This window comes from Octopus bimaculoides, chromosome 3, assembly GCF_001194135.2.
Source record: "Octopus bimaculoides isolate UCB-OBI-ISO-001 chromosome 3, ASM119413v2, whole genome shotgun sequence".
In the NCBI taxonomy this organism is placed as follows: Eukaryota; Metazoa; Mollusca; class Cephalopoda; order Octopoda; family Octopodidae; genus Octopus; species Octopus bimaculoides.
Window position 1 is genome coordinate 41,371,671 of NC_068983.1, and position 8,297 is coordinate 41,379,967.

Below are 8,297 nucleotides of genomic sequence, written 5' to 3' on the forward strand. Positions count from 1 at the left end.
TGTGCTATGTGTAATTCCACGAAATAGTTTTCATTAAATGGACGATTAAATTTTCTTTTAATAAGCTATATGATTAACTCTTTTATTAATAACATCTTACTGTTATATGTATATATATATATATGTGTGTGTGTGTGTGTGTGTGTGTGTGTATGTATATATATATATATATATATATTCGTTTATATGGATTAGTATATCTGTGGCGGGGTGTATGCGTCATAGTCCGTGTGATTACGTCTCGCTGTCTTCTCTCCGTCTGCAGTTAAATTAAAAATGCACTCACCAATATGTCTTTCTGGTGAATGGCTATTTATCCTAAATATCACAGCGTTGGCAATAGCTAAGACATGTATCACGTGACATAGAGTAATATGGCTGCCGTTATTTATGTTTTAGGTCATTGTCACGTGATTGTGACGTGGAGAGAGGGACGGGAATTTCGAGAGTTTTTATTGTTTTTACTTTTTACTCTTTTCGTGGGGTATTTTGACTGTTACACTCACGCGCGCGCACATACGCAGACACTTATATGTATAGACATAAACACATACATAGTTGCATATATTTGTATAATAGCTTTAGTTATAGTTGCAAACGTACACACATATATACATATGTACACACGTACACACATATATAAACTAATCATGTGTCTGTGTGTGTGTGTATGCGTATAATTGAAACTATAAGGTTAACTGAACAGCTTTAATATTAGGAGACAGCCTGGCTGTTGTAACTTTACTTAGGGCGATATAATTGCTATAATTAAGTATTCGGATATGTTTTGTTTTTATTTATTTATTTGTTTATCTATTATTATTATTATTGTTGTTGTTGTTGTTAATCGCTTGTTATATTTGATTTCCTCTAATAATTAATTCTATCTTTGGCACAAGGCCATTGCATGTATTCGTACTACAGGAATATCACTAAATCAGTCTCCAAATTGTTACCGTAATCGATTATATCGATCACAGGACAAAGATATACAGACTTGATTACAGTGTGATCTAAATGCTAAACAATGAAGAAGCTAAAATATAAACGGCAAGGTACCCAAACACCAGTGAGGTGTTTAGAAGTACCTTAGGTTGGTCCTGCTCTTTTGTTGCCCTGTTTAGAAGTACCCGACCTCCCGCCACTGGTGTTTAATTACTTTTAATGGGATATACTTCGTTGCTACCCTGTTCAGATTTATCATTTATTACTTGGGTATCTTTAATGTAACCCACCCGGTGACCAACATTCAAAGCAATGTCTTGCATCTGTGTATAATTTCGTACCCCCAGACAAATATATTCTGGTATCAGCCGATCCCCTGATCCAATATTTCGGATATATATATATATTTTATTCAGATATAGGCGCAGGAATGGCTGTGTGGTAAGAAGCTTGCGTCCCAACCACATGGTTCCGGGTTCAGTCCCACTGCATGGCACCTTGGGCAAGTGTCTTCTACTATAGCCTCGAGCCGACCAAAGCCTTATGAGTGGATTTGGTTGACAGAAACTGAAAGAAGCCCATCGTATATATGTATATATATATATAGATAGATGTTTTCGATCTAGTTTGAATTCTTTGCCATCAAATTTGAATTATTTGTAATCAAATTTGATTGCAAAGATAGAAAACATCTATATATATATGTTTGTGTGCCTGTATTTGTCCCCCTCACCACCACCATTGTTTGACAACCAATTTTGGTGTGTTTTACGTCCCCTTAACTTAGCGGTTAGGCAAAAGAGACTGATAGAGTAGGTACTAAGCTTACTAAGAACAAGTCCTAGAATCAATTTGTTCGACTAAAGGCAGCATGACCGCATTCCGTCCTTGACAGACTGACTTCATAATTCCACCTTTGTAAAAATCTTGTGAAGCCCTTGCCTCAGCTGTTGGAGTATTTGGCTCATGATTGTAAAGTCGTGAGTTCAATTCTTAGAGGCACATTGTGTCCTTGAGCAAGTCACTCTGTTTCACATTGCTCTAGTCCACTCAGCTGCCAAATATGAGAAGTATCTGTATTTCAAAGGGGTCAGTCTGTGTTACGCTGTGTTACAATCTGTGTTACGCTGAATTTCCCTGAGAACTGTGTTGAGGGTATTCGTGTCAGTGGAGTACTCAGCCACTTGTACGTTAATTTTACGAGCTGGCTATTCCCGTTGATCGAAACAAGTGGAATATTCGTCGTCGTAACCGACGGAATCCCGGCTTCCTGCTTTTATAAATTGCTTATATTTGTCTTTTTCTTCTTCATGTTATCATGACCAACATAGGCTCCACCACCACCACCATCACAACCACCGCCACCACCATCATTAATACCCCGCAACCACCACCACCACCGGCGCCACCTATATAATCACAACCACCACCACTACCCCCGCAACAAATTTCGAGACAATCTCTATCACCCGGTCTCTATCACCACTGCCGCCACCATTACCCATTATGAATGTATGGGAGTGTGCGTTTGCAGGTGTGTGTGTGTGTATGAATGCGTGTATAGCACGCACATGCACATGCATTCACACACACACACACACACACACACACACACACACACACACACTCACACAATGTATATATATTACTCACGACTGTTCCATTCATTCTCTCTGACCGTGAGATATTTCACACACAGACAACATTGAAAGGATTGTTTTCTTCATTCTATCATTGTTACTTAGTCTGGGAAATAATACACCGGAGGTGTGAGAGAACGACGACGATGATGATGATGATCATGATCATGAAGATGTTGATAAGAATAAGTAATTATGCTTTTATCTACTTGCATCATGGGAATAATAATAATAATAATAATTATAATAATAATAATAATAATAATAAAAATGATAATCCTTTCTACTAAAGGCACAAGGCCTGAAATTTTGGGGAAGGGGCCAGTCGATAAGATCGACCCTCAGTACGCAACTTGTACTTAATTTGTCGACCCTGAAAGTATGAAAGGCAAAGTCGACCTCTGCGGAATTTGAACGCCGAACGTAAGGACAGACGAAATAACTCTAAGCGTTTCGCCCGGCGTGCTAACGTTTCTTATTTCTTTACTGCCCACAAGGGCATTTCGTCCGGCGTGCTAACGATTCTGCCAGCTCGCCGCCTTTAAATAATAATAATAATAATAATAATAATAATAATAATAATAATAAGAATAAGAATAAGAATAATAATAATAATAATAATAATAATATAAAAGATGAACTACAACAAATATTCTGCTCAATGCCACAGATCTGCTTGACACTTGTTTGACCTTAACTAGTTGGGCATGTCCTTTGGTGGCTGACGATATGTGCATATCACGAGCAGAAGTAGTGGGGGAGCATCATAGCCATGTGTTGAGAGGAATTCTTTGGGGTTTGGATAATTCACCTTTGGAAACGTGGCTGTTTCGTTTAACATCCTTAAACAACCCTTATTCAGAGACCTTTTGAGTGAGATGGGCTACTCAACTTGAAGAAACTTCTAACTGGTCCCCACCTACGAGGTCATGCGCTGTTTATCTTAATATGAGATTACCATGTCGTGTACATATGGTTGTGATGCATGTGTCTGGTGTACACTTAGCAGACGAGTAGTCATGATGGGTATATTGGGCTTCGTATATTTGTACCCCAGTGTCACTTTGATGGCATGCACAGCTCTCTTACTCAATGATAATAATAATTATTATTGCCATTATTATTTAACCACGGGGCCATGGATAAGGGGAACAGCATAAGGAAATTCAACAATGTGTGTGGGGAATTTAGGTAAAAGATGGGGAGAAAGAAATGGAAAAGGCAATGAAATTCGATATACATAGCATAGACAGTATATGAACACATAAAAGCTGCAGTCCTCCTTATACAACCAAGGTTAAGCAAGAAATCCCACAGATCTAAAATTACCCTAACCACCAAAGGTACGCGCCCTCTCTCCTGCTCTCCAATCTACAGGTGCTTACTTACTTACTCCAACCATTTTTGTCACAGTCACCTGTCTTCTCACAATTTCACTGGAAGGTGGCACTTTCCTCACCACCCTCTCGTTCTTTTCCAAGCGGAACTTAAAAGTCGATGAGAGCTTGACCGAAGAGGAAGGTGTCTTTCCTCAATCATTTCAGCCTCGTCCACAGTAACTTTTTTCACCATAGCCACCAGACAAAGGAATACCGCCTGCCCTGCCTTATTAAAAGTGAGTGGTGGGGTAACGCTCACGGTGGATGCGGCCGCTTGCCAGATTCATCCTACACACGAGAACGGATGCTCTACCAAGTCAAGGATTTCTCGAAGTCATCCATGATAGTTGCCGGTCCGATAATCCTCTAAAACAGTCCAGCTGGTTCCTCCACGTTGACTCCTAGAGTTTCCTCGAGAACCTCATCGCTCTTAACCACTTCTAGATAATGATAATTATTATTTCAAAATTTTGCCATAACGGCAGCTTGGGGGAGGTGGGTTTGAGTCGATTAGATCGACCCCAGTGCTCAACTGGTACTTATTTTATCGACTCCGAAAGGATGAAAAACAAAGTCGATCTCGGCGAACTCAGAACGTAGCGACGGGCGAAATACCACTAAGCATTTTGACCAGTGTGCTAACGATTCTGCCATTTCGCCTCTCTTAATAATAATAATAATAATAATAATAATAATAATAATAATAAGCAAGATGTAGTTTGAGCACAGACCGCAGAGAGTGAAAGAGTCGGAGACTAGCAAAATCCCCTGAGATTTCCCAATCTAAACACATCAGGACAAATACAGACACAAACACACACACACACACACACACACACATATATATATTTATATATACACATTTATACGACGGGCTTCTTTCAATTTCCGTCTACCAAATCCACTCACAAGCCTTTGGTTAGCCCGATGCTACATTAGAAGACACTTGCCCAAGGTGTCACGTAGTGGGACTGAACCCGAAACCATGTAGTTGGGAAGCGAGCTTCTTACGACACATCCACGCTTGCGCCTATAGTAAGCTATTCACACATTTTACATATACAAATCATAAATATAAATATACAGAGAGAGAGAGACAGACAGACAGACAGACAGAGAAACAGAGACAGATTAAGGGAATTGAAGAACGCAGGATGGCTCTGAAAACGGCTTAGAAAATCAGGTAAAATACCCTTAGAAGTCGGTGGTGGGAAAAAAGTGGCCAGCAAGCCTACATGCGTGTGAGTTCCTGCTTGTGCTTGTCTTCTCCCCACCACTACCACCACTGCTTGACAACTGGTGTTGGTTTGTTTACGTTCCTGTTAAACTAGCGATTCGGCAATGGTACTGAAAGTCGATTCGTTCACCTGAAAATTTTCCAAAGCCGTGCCCCAGCATGGCCTCAGGGAAATGAATGAAATAGTTAAAAGATAAAAAGATATATACAGAGAGAGAGAGAGAGAAAGAAAGAGTGAGGAAGTATCATTGATATTGTTTTCTCACTCAATCTCAAACATGGCGTCCGGTCACACTTCCTTTCTATTGTTCTTCCAAAACATTTTTTTTTTCTTTATTACTTTGTCTTTTGTAGAGTTTATTTTCTCTGCCTTTCCTTCCAGTTCTTTTGAATTCTCACCCTTTCTATTCTGTGAATGTGTCTGTCTATGTGAATGCCTGTGTATATGTGTATGCCAATGTGAGTGCGATTGATTGTGCATGTGTGTGTGTCTTGTTTGACATTCCCTGAGTGCTTATCACTGTATTCCTTTCTCTCCCTCTCGGCATTCGCGAATAAGCGATTGTATACATAAATGAATACTCTCAAACACAAACACACACATACACCCACACATATACACAAACCTCCTGATTTCCGGATTATATATGTATATACGTGTGTGTGTGTGTAACAGATATATCAATGCAAGCGTACGCACATACATACATATGTATGTACGTATATATGTATGTATCTATATATGTATATCATTCAGTTTATTTCAAGATTTCTTGCCAATAGAGAAAGAACCGGTTTCTAACCTAGATCCAAGGTTCCTTCATTGCATTTCAACATCAACAACAGGGTATTTTTGTATGTATGTATGTATGCATGTGCAGATTTGTATGTTTTATTATGTATTCTCGTGCATATAGTTGCATATCTAGATATGCTCATATATATATATTTAAATGATAAACTTCTGGAAAGTTTTACAGTTCCAGTGATGGATTGGATCTATAGTCTTTGAATTAGTCGTATGGACTCGGTTGAGAACAACTGATTTAGGATATGATTGTTACACAGTAACGGTCATAGTCGTCTACGAATGCGTGCAGATTTGTGTTTTCCTTTATGTTTATCTACTCATGCATATATTTGCATATCTAAGCATGCTCATATATATTTAAATGATAAACTTCTGGAAAGTGTTACAGATTGTTACAATTCCAGTGATGGATTGAATCTGTAGTCTTCGAATTAGCTTCCTCCTTTCTGGTTTTGAGAAGCCTAAATTCTCAAGATTGATATTTAGGCAGTGTGTTACATATCGCTTGTGTTAATGTATGTATGTATAATGCATGCATGTATGTATGTATGTATGTATGTGCTGATTTGTATGTTTTATGTATGTATTCTCATGCATAGAGTTACATATCTAGACATGCTCATATATATTTAAATGATAAACTTCTGGAAAGTTTTACAATTTTTCACAATTCCAGTGATGGATTGGATCTGTAGTCTTCCACCTTTCTGGTTTTGAGAAGCCTAATTTCTTAAGATTGATATTTAGGCTGTGTGTTACATATCCCAGCGCGCCAATAATTACAGGTATAAATCTGAACTTTCAATCTGTCTGTCTGTATGTTTGTATGTATGTATGTATGTCATTATTCAGTTTATTTCAAGATTTCTTGCCAAAAGAGAAAGAACCGGTTCCTAACCTAGATCCAAGGTTCCTCCATTGAAATTTCAACATCAACAACAGAGTATTTTTGTATGTATGTATGTATGCATATATGCATGTATATATATGAACGAATGCGTGTAGATTTTTGTTTTGTTTTATGTTTATCCTTTCCTGCATATAATTGCATATCTAGACATGCTCATATATATTTAAATGATAAACGTCTGGAAAGTTTCACAGATTTTTACAGTTCCAGCAATGGATTGAATCTGTAGTCTTCGAATTAGCTTCCTCCTTTCTGGTTTTGAGAAGCCTAATTTCTCAAGATTGATATTTAGGCAGTGTTTTACATATCCCAATTACACTTGCGCTCCATACTTGCGCTCAAAGCCCAACCGCTCGTCCTCGTCGTGAGAGATGGAAACAGGTAAAGCTATGGTGAAGTTGAATGGGCTAATCATCCGTGCAATGGATTTTCAAATTGATTACGAAAACACTGATGGTTGACAAGTCTTGTATTAATTTACCAACCGAAGGTTTCCAGAGTCAAAGGTGTTTTATATATATGTATCAGTATATATTTATTATTTCCTTACTGCCCACAAGGGGCTACACACAGAGGGGACAGACAAACGGATTAAGTCAATTATATGGAACCAAGTGCGTAACTGGTACTTATTTAATCGACCTCGAAAGGATGAAAGACATAGTCGACCCGGCGGAATTTGAACTCAGAACGTAGCAGCAGACGAAATACCGCTAAGCATTTCGCTCGGCGTGCTAACGTTTCTGCCAGCTCGCCGTCTTAATCTGTATATATTTCTATGTATGTATGTATGTATGTATATGTCTATATATTTATGCGTGTGTGCGCGCGCATGAAACCACATACGTGCACATGCGTATGCGTCCATGTGTTCGAGTGCATATGCATATTTCTCTATATCTACCTAAATATTTAACCTACAAATATATATATATATATATATATGCTTTCCTCCTCCAGCCCATTTTTCGTCACGCACGAATGCACACACGTTCAGAGTACGTGCACAGAACATGACCCCATACGACGCAATCAAACAATAACGCAACAATCCCTTCCCCCCCTCGCCGATGTCCATGCGTTAACGTAACACACGTGCACACGCATGTGTAATGACAATACGTGACGTCATCGTTATGCTACCACATACCTCAGCACGTGCAACAGGATTCTTGCAGTATGCATTGAGCAAACACTTCCTCTTCTATCTTTCAATATTTGATTTGTAAATTCTTAAGAAACGGAATCTCTCTCTGTCACTCACTCTCTCTTATTCTCTCTGTCTCTCTCTCTCTCTCTCTCCATATATATATATATATATATATATATGTATGCATATGTCTATATCTATCTATCTATCTATCTATCTATCTAT